Source organism: Pinus tabuliformis, chromosome 9 (assembly GCF_031772625.1).
Source record: "Pinus tabuliformis cultivar Carrire ecotype Pingquan chromosome 9, CPIR1, whole genome shotgun sequence".
NCBI classification, from domain to species: Eukaryota; Viridiplantae; Streptophyta; class Pinopsida; order Pinales; family Pinaceae; genus Pinus; species Pinus tabuliformis.
The window spans coordinates 1574083151-1574104892 of NC_142307.1; the positions used below are offsets into that span (position 1 = coordinate 1574083151).

The 21742-nt window shown below is 39.9% G+C and overlaps 1 pseudogene; it reads left to right on the forward strand.

Annotated features, from left to right (window-relative positions):
* Nucleotides 1–18656, forward strand: part of LOC149154684 (eukaryotic translation initiation factor 3 subunit A-like) — a 78627-nt pseudogene extending 59971 nt beyond the window's left edge.
* Nucleotides 18657–21742: the final 3086 nt, after the last annotated feature.

A 21742-nucleotide genomic window follows, 5' to 3' on the forward strand; every position in this document is an offset into this window, starting at 1 on the left:
AATTGACTGATGGGTGAGAGGGGAACCAACCAAACCCCTACAGCTCTTGAGTAAACACAAGCAATTCATGAAACAAGCTGGTTTTATAGGCCAACTGGGGCCATTCCATACATATGTTATACAAGCTAGAAAGGAATACTTTCAAGAGATTAAGGAGGAAGCCTTGTTTGCAACTAGACAAAGGTGGGAAGCCTCCAGCATTACTGTTAGAAATCAAGAACCGTTTGGATATTGGAACTTTAAAGCTGCCTCCTCTCGTTTCTATAAATACAGTAATATGATTTTGACTATGGGACCTGAATGGATAGGATGTCAGTATAGGACTCCAATCATATGGTATCCTCTAGATAAGTATCGTTGTGATTACACCTTGAAGGATCAAGATGTTACCCAGGTTTTTTCTATATTAAATAAGAAAAATGGCTTCAGACATTATAAGGCGGAGGTATATTGTGCCTACTCCCTAACTCAACTACACAACAACTATTTAATTGCATGAGGACATGCAACAAGGTAAGATGGGGAGTATGTTGGGTCAAGAAAAAGGTATATTTTCTTCTCAGTAATTGATTTATTTCGTATTTATCCTTACATGATTATCTTTGTTTATGAATTGAAATAAAGGAAATTATAGTTAAAGTTGGATGAAAGCACTTGGTAACAAATTAGATAAATCTAGCACTAGAAACTAATCTTTTACTATCCTTGTGTGCAGAAGACGTGGATTGGTCAATAGTCGTTCATTTGATAGAGCAGCACCAGGCCGTAAAAGGGAAAGACAATGTCCAAAGTAGGTAAGGCAGTGAGAGACCAGGCATACCAATATTATTTCATGATAGAATTAGATTATGTATTGTGAAATCGTCGGGATCCCCTGATCCTAAGGATTCACTTTTATCTAGTTTACTCTTTTACTATTATATATAAGGCCGAAAGGCAAACAAAGTTCCATTCAGAATTATGTAATTTATAATTATTAGTTTTGAGACATATCCTACTTTTATCTCAGTGATGCTCTAATCTAGTTACTCATATTAATGGAAGACTGTGTTGGACCTTCACTTATATTCTGAGTATTCCTTAGCGGAGACTTCTGGCGACTCTGGGCATGATCAAGGGAAGTTCTATTGCTTTCTTGTGTTATAATCTTTCCATTTGAATCTTTATTGATTGTTAATGTTCAATTAATATTATTTCGCTTATTGTGAGGATTGACGATTTCAATTCATATTGTTGTTCATTTCGATTCATACTTAGTCGTGTGATGTATCTGAATAATGCTTCGATTTGATTGGTTATATTAGTTTTAGAGTAGATTGTTGTTCCTTATGAGTTATGGTATAATAGATCTTAAAGATAGTGTCAATTAATTTCCATAATTTGCTGAAAGAGAACAGTTGTTGTTTAGAAATCATTTATCGTATTTGCTTGATTTCCATTCAATTAAGAATTGTCGTTCAATCGAGACTGTTTTTCAATTGAGAATTGCAGTTCAATCAATATTGTCATTCAATTAGGATTTTCCATTAAATTCTGATTTATGATAGATTAACATTGTCGTTCAGTTGTTACAGTTTTTTTTCTTGATCGAGTGAGTAGTTTTAATTCTATTTGAAGATTTCCAAGCATGATTCTTTGCATTCGCATTCAGATTCATTTGATTTTGGAATAAGTAGACAAAATTGCAGAGTATGTTAAGATTTCTTTCAGAGTCATTTCTCCCTTAGTTATTTCTTTAAGAGTTGTGTGAATTAAGTTCAAGGGATAGTTATTAGTGATTGCAATGATTTACCTTTAGCTAACCTCTGAATTCATTTCATAGACTGTGCTGACACTCTTGAGATAAAAAGACTTACCTTGGGTTGACAATTAATGTATGAATTAAGATTGCCTGTAAAAAGACATGTTAGTGCACCAACACCTGTAGCTTGAGAGATGGCATCTATTGAAAACATGAAATTAGTCCCTGCAATGGTGATCTTGTCTTCTTTCAAGGTGAGGGAAAATATACTTGTAATATGCTCATGATAACCTACTCCTTGCACTCTTTGAAAAATCCCTAAACAATTGACATTTTGAAAGAATTTCATGACAAATGGGAGGATGTGATTTCATTTAAATTAGAGGGCTCAAACCTCAGTATCTTTCTCCCCTTGTTGTACTTCCTCTTCTCTAATGGTGATAACTCAGGTTCCATTCTTCAAAGCTTAGGTGAAAAGCAAGCAAAAACAATGAAATTTGCTACTGTGAGGGAATGAGGTGGTATGATAGACTTAGGAGTTGCCTAAATTTTTAAGGAAAATTAGGAGGGTAGGGGATGATTTTAGTGAGTAGGGGAAGAAGGAATTTTGGGAAATAAGTGAGGGGAGGGGGTGGAAAAAGTCAAAACACAAGCCTACCTTAGAAAGAGATAGGGTAGAGTAGGGTTTAGAGGAAAATGATAGAAAATGAGGGGGAAATGCCTTGTGATGGATGGAGATGGTGTATTAGCTGAAAATAGAGGTGTAGGGACAAGGAATCTGGGGTTTAGGGCAGCAATTTATCATTTGAAGATCAGAGCCATGAAAATCATGTAAACCCTAGGAGAAGAAGCTTTTGATCAATTTCTTGACATATGAGGCAAAGGAGGGCATGGAAATGATTAAAATTACTTGTTGGATTAGGTGGTCCTCACCCAAGTTTAGCGTTAAGTTTTCCAAACAAATCCCTACACTATCGGCCCTTTTGGCATCAATCCGTGGAGTGTAGACTGAATCTCACCCGAAGTAATATGGGGGGATGCTGGAACCAAGTTTCCACACCCAGAGCTGTTTATGATGTCATTTTATGCCCTAACCCTGCCTTCGTGTAGATTGATAAGCCCTTAAGGCTTATCGATATGACTTTCTCTTTCCATCCTCTAGACCTTCGCGAAGGTCTACGATTGTCTTTCGCGGACCTTAAACAGGCGAATCAACTACTTACATGCTTCTAAGATTGCTTCTACTTCTGTATTTACCCAGATCAACTTAAGTGTCTGATAATTTTAACACACATTAATATATGCTTCACGTAAATAGATATTATGACTTGCATTCATATAACAATGTAAAACATATAGATTCGCGCATCAACACAACATTAAATCATAAACCCATTATTCATCATAACATAAACACATTCATTCATAACAGAAGTAATTGGATAAAACACAGATATTTCCAGAACAATCTCTTTATTGATACTTTAGATTTGCTTACAGACTCAAAACTACCCTGCGCACTCAGCTGCAGGGGTTCGTGCACTCAGCTGTAGACTCTACTCTAGGCCTCTACACACACAGTTGTAGAGCCTCTCTTCTACTCTAAGACTCTTCACTCGCCACTTCTACTGACCCATTACATCAACTATGAACTTCTCCTCTATGAACTACCTTAAATTCTCTAAGACTCTCATTTTTATAAAATTCCATGGTTCACAGACCATGGGTAGGTCTATAAAAGCCAACACAACTTACATAAAAGAAGGGAAAATCCCTTTATGACACTTACTATCTACGCACTCTATGATCATAACTTGTAGAGACTTTACACTTTACATCACAAAAACTTGTGCTTTTAGCCCCAAAACTTGACCTTAGGGGAACCTGTCCCAATAGGCCCCCAACAAAAATATTGTGACTCACCATCGAGTCACTCTGCTAACGTGGAGATCTTACTCTGAAGATCTCCCAGCTCCACTTCTACAAATGTAACTTTAGTTGTGCACTGCGTAGCTGCCTACTTGACCTGCTCCACCAGCTACTCGGTTGCTGGTCCTGCATTATCTTCCTGGATCTTCTGTTGTGTTCTTTACAGGTTGGCCAACTTCTACCCAATGGTGGTAGAGATCACATAGGCCTCATCCAGCCAAGGCCCCAATCTGGCCTTGAGGACTACCTCTTTCCGTTGCACTGCTTCCACCTGTTCTTGCAGTTGCTTTTCCTCCTGCAGCTTTGCCAATATCTACGTGACAACGAAGGTGCGTGCTATCACCTTTGCTTCGTCATACTGTTGCTACAGTTCTTGGGCCTCTGTGTTCGACCTCTGTAGGCTAGGATCTTCCTACATACTCGTGATTAGCTCCATAGATTACTCAAAGAGAACAATGCATTCTGCCACTGCGGCATCTACTGCAGTGACTCCATCCCTCACAGTAGCTTCACGTTGTTCTTTGACCTCTAGTGGAGTTGAAGGCTGTGTCTTCAACTCAAGCTCTATAATTTTCAAGTTCAACTCAAACTGAACCTTGGCCATCTCGATCTTCACGTCATGCACACCTGCAGCCAACTTCTGAATCATGTCTTCCACCAGTGCTTCTTCTAGGATACGTAGTTCTGGAATGGTTTTGCATGCTTCGACTACTATTGTGGTAGTGTGCTTGTTCTTCTCCTAAACCTTCTTCCAGGCTTCTTGCACGATTGTCTTCTCAATGAATATTTGTTCGTTGTTGATTTTTTGCTCACTTATCATGTGTAGCGCGCATTTCTCTCAGACCTTAATCTCTTCAATCACACCTGCTTGTAAGGTGTGAAGGAATTCACTGGGGAGCGCAGCCAAGTTGAGGCCAACATTCCTCACGTGCTTACAGTAGACTTCTCAGCTTCTGCCTTCGCACTCAAAGCTCCATTCGGCAACGTGACTGCCTGGAGATCCAAGGATTAAACCAATTCTAATGCTATTGTTGTCCCCAGTGCTAAACTAGTTGAGGCTGCGCTACTCTGCCCTACTCTTGCCTGTAGTCTAGTTGTTTGGATCTGCAGCTCACACAGACCCATCTATATGGCACTGAGTGCATGCTTCTGCTGCTGCTCAAACTGATGCAGCAGTTCTGCATTTGTATCCCTTACCTTGTCCCCAATGTCATCCAAGTCACCCTCTATCAAGGTGATCAGGTCTAGGGATGACTTAGTGGCCTTGGTCTTTTTTCGTGACCCTTACTTCTCCTGCTCCCTATTCCGCTTCACCCAGAAGGGAGTTCTTTCCAAATCTCCACCGCCCTGTTTTGATTGCTCTTCTTCCTCTGTCTATGGTGAAGAGGATTTCTGGCTCCTGCCAGAGCCGCGCTCTTCCTACTCTTCTTGTTCCTTGGCATCGTTCTCTGCTTCTTTCTCCTCAGTCTCCTTTCTATTTTTAGCCAATTGTTGAACTTTCATTCGGGTCGCTTCTTTCTTCTTCTTTTCTACAGACTTACTAGACCCGACAGACAAATTCGATTTTGTGTGCCAATCTGCTAGCCATCGATCGAGGGCTGATGCAATGGCATCATTCATTGTGAGGTATGGTAAATCATACCACTTCTATTATTGGTCCTTTCACACCTAGATGGAGATACAATGGAAGTCCGTTTTGAATTTCGCATACCCAGACATCTGCTCGAAGATGGTTGGTGATAACCGTGGCTTTTGATTGATGGCCATATTAATGCTCATCTCCATCAATACCCAAAAAACGTTGCTCTCCCGGACCCGCTCAACATCCTTTGTGGCCCATATTGAAGCAAACTTCGTTGCCTCTAGCAAATCTGGCACGATCGGAGGAAATTGGTTGTCCTTTGACAACTCCCACATGACCAACAAATCGTAAGTAAGAGCCATGAGTAGTGAAACATCTTTCTCTGGTCCTATGCCTCCGTGCAATTAGCGAGGAACTTGCTGCATAGGTAGTGCGCCTAGTTGAATTGTACACCCTCCATGCACTGGGTCACTAGTGAAACAACTGGTGCCGGCACCTCATTCGCATGACACTTTCTCATTATTTTTCCATCCAAGATATGGGCGGCCACCTTCACGGTGGGGTTGGTTATGCTTGAAATTGAATACCTACATAACTTCTTCACAAGCTTAAACTTGTCCTTCATCTGCTCAGTGAGGTCGCGCTCGCCCTTCTTTTCACCAAATGCCTTGGCCGGATTTAGTCCTGAATGTGGTAGTAAGGTGATCTTATGGATTAGCATGTTGGTTATATGGATCAGCTCCTCCAACCACAGGCACCTGTCATGCACCAGGAACAACAACTGTTTGATAACAATCAAATTTATGGGAGCACGGTGATAATGCGGCACCCATAACAGATTCAACAATCATGTCTTTTCCACCCCACGAATCCACTTCACCGGCTATAGAGCAGTGACACCAAACTCCTTGTAGAATACTCGTTGCATGAAATTATCGGTATGAAGGTGGGGGAACTGCTTAATGTCCCCCAAGTCCCAATATTAAAGGTGGGATGCACGCCAAGCATAGACCATCAAACGTGATATTCTTTGGAAGTAGGGGTGTATGAAGGAGAAACTTTCCCTCATTTGGGTCCTTTGGGACCTTCACCTTGCCTTGGCGTGGAGGGATATATTCTAGTAGCTTCAAAATAGGGTATACCCCCTCAATATTAATGTCCTCTGTGCCCTCATCACCCTCCAGGTCGACCAATTTTCCCTCTTCTTACATGGTTGGCTTTTCTTTTCTCTAATTTTTCCTTGGTGACTCGCACACTGGCAGCGTCTTCTTGTATTTATCCTTATTTAGCTTGGTCACCTCTCCTGCCGGCATAGGCTTTGGCCTAGGTGACCTTAGCGATTTTGGCACTGCTACGGGCACCTCCATACTTACAACCTCAGGGGCAGCTCCCTCAAATGCAATAGATCCTCCAACACTTGCGGCTTCCATAGGTTCAGACATGAAGCTGTTAATAAGCTGTTGGGTTTCCTCAGGTAACCTGTCAAACATAGAGCTAGTGACCAAGTCCTCAAAGAACACACGGTTCATGCAAAATAGACAACGCGACACATAAAATCTTAGAATGAAAAGTATCTCTCGTTGGGTGGCCATCTATAATTTATAGGCAAGTTCAAATTCAAATTCAACCGTTCCCCCAAAATCCGCTCATAAATGCTAGATTGGCGACATATTTTCAAATATCTCGCTCCTAAATTCAGCCTTAAATCCCCCCCCCACTCCTCTTAGCCGTTTTCTCACTGTCAAATCATGAATAGTTCAACCGTTCCCCCAAAAATCCACTCATAAATGCTAGATTGGCAACAAATTTTCAAAGATATCGCTCTTAAATTCAGCCTTAAATCCCCCCCCCCACTCCTCTTAGCCATTTTCTCACTGTCAAATCATGAATAGTGATGGTAACAGTCACTTTATGGCTATGTTGCATGGTCTCTTGTCCTATAGCACAACTCCCTTCACGTGTCTGTTGACATTGTGACACCCGTCTATTCCGCGCAGGACCCTCATCGCATATCTCTACAACTTGGGCAGTGTAGTTTATAGTCCTGCGCTTCCTTGCAACTGCTTGGAGTGCTAAGACTGTGCTACTGTCATATATTCAGCTGGTGGATCCCCAGTGTATGGCCTCAATCGACTGCCATTTACCTTTCTGGGAAATGGATCTCCATTCAATTTCACTAGTTGAACTGTTCCACCATTGGTAATCTCCTTGATCACATATGGCCCTAGCCAATGCATCTAAAATTTTCCTGGAAATTTATCAAACTTTCTATCATATAATAAAATTAAATCTTTTACCTTGAAGGTGCGCTGTTTGATGTGCCGATCATGCCACGCCTTTTCGCACTCCTTCTGAACTTGTTGATGGAACCTAGCTAAGAATCTATCTTCCTCCAGCTTTGTCAATTGTGTGAGCCTTTCTTCTAAGGCCGCACGGTCTGCCATTCCTGTGAATGCCTCTATCTGTAGACTAGGAATAATGTACACCATCGACATCACAACTTTTACACCATAGACCAGTCGAAAAGGTGGTTGACTAGTCAGCTTTTTACAAGTAGTTCTATAAGCCCATAACACCGTTGGTACAAACACTTCCCAATCATTCCTCTGTGCATTGCAAACCATTGTCAACGTGTTCTCCAATATCTTATTAAACGCCTCCACCATCCCATTAGCCTGAGGGTGATATGGTGTGCTCTTTTGATGATAAACTTGGAATTCCTCCGTCAGCGCGCTAATCATTTCATTAAGGAAATGTGTACGGCGATCACTCATCAAAATCTTCAGGCAACCAAACCTAGTCAGCACATATTCAAATAGGAACTTTGTTGTTGTTGCACCTCCGCCCATCTGTTCAAATACTCAGTCGCGGTGATGATATACCGCGCACCCGTCTTCTTTCCTGGAGGCTGAATCGGTCCTACAAAATCAACTACCCATTTTTCAAGTGGCTGCAACAACACTTGCAGATTCAAAGGTAGCTCATCCCCCCGTGATGGCTTGCCCATCCGCTGACATGCATTGCATGCCCTACAATATGCTTTCAAATCCTTATGCATTGTTGGCCACCACAACCCAGTGCGTAAAATATTTTGCGCTGCTGCTTTTCCTACACAATGGCCTCTCGCAGCCCCTCCATGAGCTTCGACTAGGATGCTACTTCGTTCAAACTTAGGCACATAACATCATAATATCTCATCTGCTCCCCTATTATACAAGTGACCTGTAATAACAAAACGATCTGTTGCGCGCACCACCAATTCCTTCTTCTATTGACTAGTGTACCCTTCTGGAGCCATTCTTGTAGTCAGAAAGTTTATGATGTCTGCGAAATTATTATCTACTACATGTACTGCTAAGAGCTACATGTCAGGCAGTCCTTCCTCCAAATTAGTGGGCTCCTCACCTGTTTCAATGCACAATAGATGATATGGTCCTACATTCACTCGCCTTGGCTTCATAATGACTCGAAATCATATTCCTGAAACAACAACATCCATATGCATATTTTCCCCCCAACACAGGCTTGCTGACCAGGTACTTTAATGCAGAATGGTCTGTATACATCTTAAAGTGTCTACCTAGCAAGTAGTGTCTGAACTTCTAGAGCATGTACACCATAGCCAAACCTTCACACTCTGTTGTTAAATAATTCTTCTCATCCTTAAATACCTTCCTGCTTGCAAACGCGATAGGGTGATCCAACTCTCCCTCACCGCCCTATGTCAGTACTACTCCCAGCACAATACATGACGCATTCACATGCACATGAAATTCCTTCTTCCAATCAGGGAAGACTAGGATCAGCCCGGTGACCATATTTTCTTTTAACACATCCAAGCTCTGTTGACACACTTCATTCCATCAAAATGTAGCATCCTTCTTCAACAATTTTTCCATCAGCGTGGTAATCTACGCATAACCCTTGATGAACTTTTAGTAATAACCAGCATGCCCTAGTGTTGCATGTAGCTATTTGACACTTCTTGGCACCTCCAAATTGATTATAATCACGATCTTAGCTGGATCCACCATTAATCCTTGTCTTCATACAACATGACCCAGCAAGATCCCGAAGGGAACACATAACAAACATTTATTCAAATTTAGCGCAATCTGATACCTCCGGCATGTATCGAGCATCAAGCGTAGACTAGCTACATGGCATTTTACCAGCCCAAAAACTGTCCAATTGTTAAAGTATACCTCCAAGAACTTGTGAATGAAGTCCTTGAACACCGCGATGACTACGTGCGAAAATATCGTCAACGCGTTCTTCAGTCCAAAAGGCATTACAGTATACTAAAAGCATTCCCATTCAGCCACGAAGGTCATCTTAATCCTATCTTCTAGCGCGATCTTGATCTAATGGTATCCCGTGAACCCATCAATGAATGAATATGCTTCATGCCCTCCTACCTTATCCACCACTTCATTGGTCAATGGAGTTGGAAAAGGATCATGCACGCAAGCATCATTCAGCTTCCTGAGATCCACGCATATCCTTATTTCATCCTTCTGCTTCTTTTCTTGAACTACCATAGGACTAACCCAATCAGATTCCTCCACTAGTTCAATGATTCATGCTGCTAACATTTTATCCAACTCCAAACAGACTCTTTCCTTATATTTAGGATTAAGGCGATATTTCCTCTGCTTCATAGGATTCCTGTTTGGTTTCAACATTATCTTCATTACTCCTAAATTGCCTATTATCCCCTTCAGGTCTGAAAAAATTGTAGATAAAAAATCCTGTTATTCGCAGAGAAACTCAGCAACCTTATCCACTGTAGCATCATCCCAGTAGTCCTTTATCTTCACAAACTTGAGCTCCGCCTCTATCCCAATGTTCACTTGTTAAGTTTTCAACAGTGCAAAGATATCTGGATTCTCTATCTACAGCCCCTCAACTTCGTGGTGACCTCCTGTCTCTAGGATATTAATGTTACTTGGGTCTTCCTCTTCTTCTTTAGCAGTCACATTGTAGCACTCCTTCACATGGCGCAGCTAGTTGGTCCAATCTGGTTGAATCAAATCCAAGGGATCTTGTGGGATTCGGAAGATAGTTGCCTTGACCTCATGTAGTGCTTCATCAATGCACTTGAATCCATCCTCAAAGTTGAATGTCATCAAGAATCCTTGTCTCAAAATATCCCATTCATCTGTGCCATGGCAGATCTTTGTCTCCAAGTACCAATTCATAGGTATTACATCCAAGGTGTGACAGAACAAATGCACCCACTTCGGTTGTGGTTCTGCTCCACAAGCATCAATCCATTTGGCTAAGTGATCATGCATATCACTCCTCCCATCATATTTATCTATCAATATCACCCTGAGGCGACCAAACCGCACCCTCATCAGTCTTCTTTATCTGCGCCATCCATCAAAATTGTCTTTATGTGTACCCACCATCTTGTAGGCATAGCATGCAGGGCCAAGTCCAAGGCTTGGAAGTGATGCTTCTCTGGCACTTCCCTTTAAAATGCATCCAGAAATTTATCAACGTCAATTAAACCATCATAATAAGGTAGAATTCTTACCTCCAATGATATGCAGCATAGCGATTTGGTCATCATGTTACTTTGTAGCATAGACACTTCGTGCAATCTATTCTCCCAGTGTTCCAATTCCTAATCTGAATCTGATGTGCAGGAGCTTTCGTGGTCCCATGAAATACATCCATCTGCTGTCAGATTCACCCAATATTGATCTCATGTCGTTATCTTATAAATCTGGTCCAAATCATCGTCACTTTCATGATTGCGGACTAGTTCAGTATAGCGTGGTCCTTCTGCAAGGTCCAAAGGTACTACTACGTGAAGTGATTTTCTTTCAAATGACATTGTCCGCTTCTTCAAATTGATCACCTCATTCTTCTTGATAGCCCAGTCGATCCCAAGTAACGTGGGGTAGGGATCGCTGTCATTGACAATCTCTATTACTTCAAAATCCGCCAATGTGCTCGCACCTTCAATATTATCTTCCCATGGGGATAATATTTTGTTGATTCGCCATCCTCAATTGAATAGGAGACCACTGCAGTGCAGGTCTCCCCATTGTCTCCCATGTCTGTTTCAACAAAACATTCGCATCTGACCCAAGATGCAGAATAACTTGGTCCATTTCATACTCTCCTATTTGCGCGATGAGCCTCATCTCATGCCCTATTCTTACGTTATGATTACCAATTTTCATAACCATGTGTGGTCCCTTAGGAGAATTACGAGCACAGTTATTGATCAACTCCTGTAATCCCTTTACGACCTTGCTATCATGTAGCAACTTCATACAGGTCTCCAAAAAGGTAGTAAGCATGGATGGGTCCATTTCTTCAGACTTCTTATCCTGACTTCCTGAGGTAGAAGCCTCAGTGAAGCTTTTCTTTGCTTCCATGAAGGTTTCCTTCGTGTGCTCCAAATCAAAGCCAACCTCCTTTTCTGGAGCTTTGCGGACCCATTCACCTTCTTCAGGCCGCTTTCCCTTATCTTCACCAGTTGTCATTCCACTTTGCAGCACCATATTCACATTGGGGTCCTCTTCGTGGGGTTCAACCCTCATCATCTGCAGGTTCTGCGTTGGCTACTAAGGTTGCGTCCCCTTTTCGCACATCTTAGCTATTAATACAGGGTAGTCTACTATCGTGTGGTCAAATTGGGTACAATATCATCACGACAGGTACATCGGGTTCATGTATTCTTGTACATAGTGTCCTAGACCTCCACAATTTTAGCAAATAACTTTCCCCTGACCTCTTGTAGGTCCTCCTTAGCCTTGGCCTCGTCTGCGCCCCTGATATCCTCCTCGTGGCCCCCCAACACCTTGATCCCGAGGTCAAGCTTCTCTCTACATTCGATATGCAGGCATTCTCTCCATCATTAACTCATAAATATGGTAGTTGCGCTCATCGTGGCCTACTGATTGGTAGAAGTTGCAGAAGAGTTGTTGCGGTGTCTGTACAAATTTCTACAAGAAGTGGCAATTATCTGTCGCATGTTTTCTAGCTATCTGACAGATAGCACACCATAGCGTGGGCCCTACACTTGGCCCTGCTTGAGCTTCTGGCCTCAGAGGCATCGGTCCTCCTCCTATGACATAATTCACCAGGGCAATGAGCTTTATCATGCCCTTGACTCTTACATTTCAAACACCAAACCTCTTCGTGCACCTCTGGCCGAGCTGCTCTATCCTTCTTCAAACTTTGGAATTCTAGGCAAAGGTTATGAAACTCTATGTGAATCTGCTAAAATCCCAAAGCAACATATTGAATTGGTATCTCATGCAATCTCATCGCAATCTCCAGGGCCTCCGCTTGGGTCCCAATCTTTTGTTGTGATAAAGAAACCCTTAGATGAGGCAAGAGCGAAGCCACAAACCATTCGTGGTGCTGCCCATCTGTAAGATTCATATTAGCTTTGTGAATCTTGCACTTCAATATCTGATCCATCTCCTAGGGTTTGTCTCCAGGCTTCATCATGATCTCCTTGAATCCAACGATCGATTGTGCTTCAGACTTAGGCCTACTGAATTCCTTATTCAACGCAGTCTGAATGTTTGCCAACACAACCATCGGGTTATTAGTGCAATACTTAATGTACCATGTTAGTGCACGTTCCTGTAAAGTAGAAATCAGTGTAGCTTTCTTCATCTGATCATCTATAATACCCTAGGCTTCCCACATAACCTTCTCAATGAACCAAAAATGGTCCGGGTCCTCATTCCCCAAGCCCTTGAAAACGAGAAATTTTATTGAATTCTCCATATTCAAAGGTGGTGGAGGTGGTGGTTGTGTGGGCGATGGTGTATGCGGTTGAGGTGAAGATGGAGGTGGTGTGAGTGGATGTGGTATTCACGGGAACCCTCTCCTTATTAATTGAACAACATTCTGCGGAGAAGCCTATGCTGCTTCTTCGTCTTCACTCAGAGGAGGCTCAATCAGCGGGATATATTCAGGTCTTGTTCCCTTTCTATCCCTGAATAAATTTCCACTTTGCATAGCTCCAAACGTCAAGGTAATTGCATAACCCACTTTTCACACGAGAGTATTTTAATCCAAGTATTCAGATACCTTGAATACTTACCTCGCGGTCCTTTGAAGAAGCATCGCTCTGCTTCGTTTTAGCTAACTGAGGTATCGACCGCGAACTCTATCACAAATACTCCTATGATACAATCAAGATAGTGATCAAAAACACATGCGATATTATCTTCAAAGGCTTCCAATCTCCGCACTAACTCCAGGGTCCACACTATTGGACCATCAAGCCTCCACCTTCCTTGGTTGTCTACCAATTTAGGGATCTATTGTGGCCAGCAACAACCCCACTTCTTATTTAAGTTTTGACATCAATACTAAATAAGTGGAGACCCTTCACCTAGAAAATAATAATAAACTAGAGCTTATATTCCCTTTTTGAATAAATCTTACTATCATAAACTTAGGAGAATATACACAAAAAACCAAAAAGACTTAAGTTTATGATGAGTTCGAACAAAATCTTTCTCTCAATGATAAAAGCATCGCATCGCAAAAAGGAAATAATGACATCATATAAGCAAACTCCTACAAATGCGAAATCGCGATGCAAGATTGCACACCGAAGGAACTCATCGCATCGCAGTTTTCATATGCTTCAAATGTCACTTAAGGTGAAATACTTCAAAGCTGGTGATATGCGATAACACGTCTCGCAAATCGCATTTCGCAGAAACACATGGTAATGAATGATTGTCAAAACATAATGGATTAGCAATATTGCGATCTATGATATTGTGAAGCAAATCGCAAAATCGCTTTATCGCAGATCTGCAGGGCACATCGTTCCAAAAAAGTTTTCGTAATCTGAGGTCAAGTCATGCGCATTAATTTTAATTTAATAGGTTAGTCGATGATCATTAATGACATAAGGTTTCGATCTGATCAAGAAGTCAGTTCACGTAGGGTGATATATTTTATATGATTTCAACATTTAAAGCTTTCCCGTCACCTTATTCATATCATTACTCTTTCCTGATTTCGTAAATTGGAGGAGTGGAAAGTAGAAAGGTATACATAGCAACATTCAAAGTATAATGGGAAAAGAAGGAGAAACTTCGATTTCCGAAGTCATCTAACAAAACGCGCAAGAGGCGAAAACTGACACTAGGGAAGCCCGGATCAAGAAACGGAGGCAGTTTTCGATGCGCGATTAGCGCTAAGCGCTAATCGCCAGGAAAAACCCCTTGAGAAGGAAAGCCTCTGAATGCTCAATTGCCAGAAAATCCGAAAAATTGCAAGAAAAAGTGCTAAAGGCTAAAAGCAAAACTTGAGTTCTAAAAACAGTGGTATTTATCAGGGATATATTTAAATGGTATGTAAATTTCTCCCAAATGCACAACATTTACAGAACATCTGGAGGAAAAAGGCTGAAGAAAGAGCACAATCCATCAATAGGTTAACCAAGTTGAATTGGGATTCTTACTGGCAATACTTGGTTAAACCACACAATCAATGCATGACTCTCAAATGCCTCACTAACTTTGCCGAGAAGATAGCGCCAGCGCTTGCTGATTCTATTTTTGTAGGACAACTAAAGTCGGAAGTCGACCAACTAACTCTCCTCAAGCCGATGCTGAATGCTTGTGACCACAGAGAATAGATACATAGATAGTAATTTCCAAATTTAGTTTTAGTTTAGTTTTAGTTTTAGTTTTGCCTTAGATGAGGACAGTCACTTAAACCGCCTCCTATATTTTTGTAATAGACTATTTTTAGGATTTAGCTAGTAGTATTTCAACCCTTCTCATGCATTTAGAGAAGGGTCCTGAAATTTTTCAAAAATGTTTCCTTAGAACATGCACTTCTGCACCCTCGGAGGAGGTTTTGATGAATGAATGGAACAAGGTTTATTGATATCTGTGTTTAATATCTGCTACTGAAATTGCACTTTTGTACTCTTAGTAGATATTGAACTAAGAAGAGATAGATCATTATTGCTAAAGCTCATGAGTAGAACTTGTTATCAATGGTACTTTTATCTCTTAACGATTTCTGCCTATGTGTTTAAGTGATATTTATGTTCAGTTATTTATATATGAATGTTTGAATGTTTGAGTTATCATTTGGCACTTTTGTACGGTGATGGCTATTCTATTTATGCTTAATATATGAATGACTTATCATGCGATATGCTTTTCACAACTATTTCGGCTAACTTTTTATACGAAGCGGTTCATCTTTATTGAATTCTTTTCTCATAGCAATTAAATGATATTTATTACCAATTGTTGTTAGAAACTATTTTAGATCGCATAATTGAAATATTAAATCCCGGGTTAGTTTTAGAATTAGATATTTCTGTTCATTAGAATACAATTGCATGTTGTTAGATTAGATTTAGAATAAAAGAATTTTGCTTAGGAATTATTAGGAAAGAAATATCAATTCTGAACACACACACACATAAATTGGGAAACTGGTCCCATATCCCTAGTTGGACCCACCATCCCAAACAGAAAAGGAGCTGCTAACCAAGGTCCGGACCAGGTGGGTATCCCCCTTGTTATAGACCTGATTTTCGAGGCTTCAAAAGGATCCACTCATATAACTCAACAGGGAAGGAATAGAAGAAAATTTCATGTATCTTTGTGTACAGATGCATGTCCAACCATTGTTCTTTTGTCAATCGTGGGTTATTTTTCTCTTGTGCCGTAAATTCATGGATCTTCCTATCCAACCAATCTTCAGTTTTCTTCTTCGTTGGATTCCAGTGATGCGAAATCACACATCTCTTTATGCAGATCCCGGTCCCAGCAACAGAACCATTTGTTGGCTTAAGGGGTCCTTACCCAAGTTCAACATTAAGTTTTCCAAACAAATCCCTACACTACTGGCCCTTTCGGCATCAATTCATAGAGTGCAGACTGAAGTCTCACCCGAAGTAGTATGGGGGATGTTAGAACCAATTTTCCACACGCAGAAATGGTTATGATGTCATTTTATGCCCTAACCCTACCTTCATGCAGATTGATAAGCCCTTTAAGGCTTATCGATATGACTTTCTCTTACCAGCCTCTAGATCTTCGTGAAGGTCTACGACTATCTTTCGCAGACCTTAAACAGGCGAATCAACTACCTACGTGCTTCTAAAATTGTTTCTACTTCTGTATTTACCCATATCAGCTTAAGTGTATGATAATTTTAAGATGCACTAAGATACTCTTCGCGTAAATAGATATTATGACTTGCATTCATATAACAATGTAAAACATATAGATTCATGCATCAACATAGCATTAAATCATAAACCCATTATTCATCATAACATAAACACATTCATTCATAATAGAAGTAATTGGATAAACACAAATATTTCCAGAATAGTCTCTTTATTAATATTTCATATTTTCTTACAGACTCAAAACTACCTTGCGCACTCAGCTGCAGGGGTCCGCGCACTCAACTGTGGACTCTACTCTAGGCCTCTATGCACACAGCTGCAAAGCCTCTCTTCTACTCTAAGACTCTTCACTCATCACTTCTACTGACCCATTACATCAACTATGAACTTCTCCTCTATGAACTGCCTTAGACTCTCTAAGACTCTCCTTTTTATACAATTCCATGGTCCGCGGACCATGGGTAGGTCTATAAAAGCTGACACAACTTACATAAAAGAAGGGAAAATCCCTTTATGACACTTACAATCTATGCGCTCTGCGATCATAACTTGTGGAGACTTTACACTTTACATCACAAAAACTTGGGCTTTCAACCCCAAAACTTGACCTTAAGGGACCCTGTCCAACATTACTTGTTATAAATACTGGAGGATGAACTGACTGAAGAGAAGCTTTCAAAAATGGATTTTGGTGGTCAAACACCAATTTGGACAACTATGCCCCGTGTGCAGTGAAGGCCTCTTGTGCGTAGCATGCTGTCCAAGTGCGCAACGAGGGCCAATTTTTTCCATTGAGGGTTATAGAATCACATTTTTTTGCAAAGGAGAGGAGGAAGCTCAATTCTAGGATGCTATAAAAGTGTAAATGAGTGTTAATGAGATCCTCCATGTGCTTTTATAATTTTTTGTTGGTGTCTAAGTGATTAATGAGGTAGGATGGCTCACCTCTCCAATTCACTTTCTTTTTGAGTTTTGTAGCCTTGGGACCTCTTCTTGTAACTTTAGAACCTTAGGAACATTATTACATATAAAAACATAAATTACATTTGAAATAAAGTGTTATTGAACAAATTTACCAATTACCACTCCTCATTTTCCGGATTTATACATGAAATGACTGATTTTGTGACCTTAATCCTAATGACCTAATGGTGACACTGAGCTGAATGGAGACCATTATGATGTGACTGAAGTGATGTTGATGATGTTTTCATGATGGTAGACTCAACTGAGTGATGAAAGTGACCGGCATATGAAATTCATGAGGGAGTGGAAATAGCCCTAGACACACTAGCCAGTGACCAAATTTTTATTTGAAGACTCGCTAAAATGACAAAAATTTGACTTGACACCCTAACAACACCTTGTAAGATCATATCTGATCACTGGTGACAGGCTAAACTGACTGACACTAACACCTTCAAATATAAGTTATCAATTGAGGATATGTGAATATAAGTTAATTGTACTGACTTTAAAGGCTCTTTGGGTTCATGAAAAGAAACTGGAAACTTCTACTTATGTTGGTAACTTGTGTCTTTGTTATATTTTAGGTGTCCAAAGGTGTCATTACATATGTTCTGGAAGAAGTGAAAAAATTGTATCATCTATTGGAAAATGGTTTCCACCCTTTAGGTATTGTTGATAAAGTTGAATCACTGCTAGGCAAGCTCTCTAAGCTTAGTGACAAATTGTCTTCATATTCTCTAGTCTCAAAAGTGAAATTGGAGCAACACATTACTTATTTAGAAATGCTAACTACTATGAGAGTGTTATAGTAGGTGATGGGATTTAATTCCTACTTTCATTTCATTCTTTCTATTATTTTGTGTTGTGACTACTTGTGATTTGTAAATGTGGCCTACTATTAGAGTTACACAACTTACAAAATATGATGGGAAATCTAATTATTACATTTTTCAGTTCATTTTCCTCTACTATTTTATGCCATATGGTGTGACAATCTTGGATTTGGTATATTTCTTACACTTTGGTGTTAAAGTGTATGCACTCTCTTGTGTCTTCTAAATGTAGAATTCTTGAGGTTTTCTAAAGTTAACCCTTGCATGTTCAAGGTATCACAAGTGTATCAAACAATGAAAATCATGGTCCTCTCAAGGATGATACCATTTTTTTATTTTTCTATTATAAAGAGGCTTAATGTGGATAATATGACGTACAATTTTGTAAGGTTGAAGATTAACCATTTAAAAGGACTTGTAAGGTTTGGCAGTTTGGTGAAGTAATACAATTTTTTGATTTTCAATATTTTGTATAAAAATACAACTTCTACTAATTTTGAGGATTTAGATTTTTTGCATGGAGTCTTTTTTAGAGTGTACATAATATAATATAAGCTCGACAATGAGTTTATTTATGAAAGATCTTGAATCAGAACAGTCCATGTACCATAATCTTATTGAATTGTCTAAAAAGTCTATATATCAGGGCTATGACTTGCAGTAGGAGGGGCTCAATACATTAAGCATTGTTATTAACTTACCATAGGAAGATGCCATAAGAGTTTAGATCATTTATTCATGTTATGATGGCAATCAAATAGGTAGTCTCAGTTTTTGGTTTGCATACAGTGAAGGCTTGAAGTAAATACTTTGAATTTTAATAAAAAATTATTTTCCCTTTAACATGTTCTTTCATGTTGATATTATCTGAAAGATAGGTTGTGTCATCAATTAATATTATTCCATATAAACTGCTTCATGGAAAACTCTACTACTCAATCGCACATAATAATAAATTTGGTCTTTATTAAATGTTTCAAACTAACAATTAAGTATATTCATTCATAATAAGATAAGATAGGTTTAGTGTTCCACGAATGACCAAAGGTAGGTCAATGGGACTTCTTAGTGAAAAAGTGGCAACACAGAGTGGGAGTGCAAAGGTCAGTATCTAAGCATAACTAACACAACACCAAAAAAAAGAAATACAATGCTCTAGACACAAGTACAAGGGAAAGACCCAGAATTCTCTAAATTCCCACTATCAAATGAAGGAGAGGGTGTTCTCATTTGAAGTTGAAAGGGAATCTCTCTTACCATTTGGAGACCAAAAGGAAAGAAACATTGTATATATGACTAGCCAAAGGAGATGAATCTGGTCTGACGACTTGTATCTCTTTGGAAGATGTGTCCCTCTACCATGTGGTGGTAGGGGGGGGGGGTTTCCTACCAATCTGGCATGAGCAACAACTCCACACAGGTCTCACTGTAGGGGGTTAAGTTGTCTCTCAAACTAGAATGGTTCTGCAATTTTCCTGCCTCTTGTTGCCCCTATCTAGGAGCACTGGGAAGAAAATTTTGATCCTCCTAGTAGTGTCCTATCAAGGGGGGGTGGGGGAGGGCAAGAGAATGTGATTTGTGGCCCTAAAATTCTCTCCCAAGTATAAGGAGTGGTGGGGGGAGGGAAGGAGAATGTGAGTTGTGGACCTAATAGCCTCTCCCAAGTATAAGGTTTTGCATCGCTAGGCTAGGTACCAACAAAAGGTGGAGAGGGATTTATGGGACTCCTTGAATATAATAGAAGTGACCATGTATCTCATTGGAATAGGGACACCTAAAAATGTAGTGCTCCCCTGTCTCTATCTCCTATATATGGCATATCCAACATAACTTATCCTCTTGTGACATTTGGTGCTCAACTTCCACCAATGCACACTCAAAACTAACCTAAGGGGATCCTAATTCCATGCATAAAGTGTCAAAGAGTGTAAGCAGATCAACACTATAAATTTTTCTCTAAGAGCCAACAAGTGATCTACATAAAAGGCCATTTTGGGTCTCAAATTCCCAAGAGGGGAATCCAAGTGACCTAGACATACTACTTGTAAATATCCTCCCTGATAATCACATCCATCTCTTTCTTATTAGAGAAAAATTGACCAAGAGCATCCAACGTCTGTTTGAATGGGGGAAGATGATCTATCAATATACTAATGGATCGAAAGAAACAAGAAACTTCTAAATACTAGCATTGTTCTCTCCCAAAAGGGGGGAAAATTGGGCAATGGCCTCCAAAGATTAATAAGAAAGATATGGGTACTAGCCTCTGCCTACTATTGAGTAAATATCTAAAGAAGATAAAACAAATCTACCAAATTAAAGGTAGTCTAGATCCAAAAAGGGTTTATTGAAAACTATGTATGGATGATGGACTAGGGGGTCATCCTCTTGCATTTGATGATGCAGCTCAGCAATTGGGCCTATACTCAAGGTCACTATAACCTAACCTAAGCCCCAATCTAACCTGATGAAGATTGACCTCCATACCTCTTAACCATATACAACTATAGGTGCCAAATTGGAGTCCATGAGGTCCTGTTTGGATGAGATGCCCTAAAATTGGTGTTGGAAACATTTGTTTGTTTATAAGAGAAAGGAATCCATACCCCTTATTCACTCAAGGTTGGATATCCTCCCTCAAACCAAACTTAAAACCTAAAAATTGAGCCCCCAGATATGTGTATGTGTCAGTAATCTCAACCTCCACCCCTCTAAAGTAAGAATGGAAACTAGATCCAGAAAGGGTTTATTGCAAACTATGTATGGATGATGAACTAGGGGATCATCCTCTTGCATTTGATGATGCAACACAGTAAGTGGGTCTGTACTCTTAGTAATAAGTATAATTTTGGATTTTGGATCATTTAATCATCTACGAGAATTAACATAGACAAGGTTTCCTGCTAAAATGTCATTTATGTGTCTCATTCTCTTTTTCTTACAAGATGCATTATTAACTTATTTATAACAAAAATTGTGTACATACTATATATATATATATATATATATATATGACATTTTTCCCGACATTTCCATTTTTGGGGGGTCACGTTTTTAGCAATACCCATTTCAAAAACTTCCAAATGTTTCAGCATTTCGTGGAACTCATATTTAGGGGAAATAGATGATTTTTCTCTTAGGGTGTTGCATGCATATGTTGACTCCTGTTATTTTGAAGGGATGGAATTCAGTGAGGCAATAAGTTCCTTCTGACAAGGCTTTAGATTACCTAGATAAGCATAGAAATTTGATTGCATCACAGAAAAATTTGCATAGCACTATTGTAAGTGCAACCCAAAGGTTTTCACTAGCACATACATAGTTTATGTGCTTTCATACTCTGTGATCATGTTCAACACTAATGCACATAATCCAATGGTGAAGAATAAGGTATTCCTTTTTCATCTATGAAATTGGTTTGCGGTTCTCATGGATCATCATATTTCAAATTATTTTGGGATTATCCTTTGTCCAACTGCCTCTTTCCTAACTTGCAGTGTTAGTGCAAATGTCAAAGGCAGATTTCATAG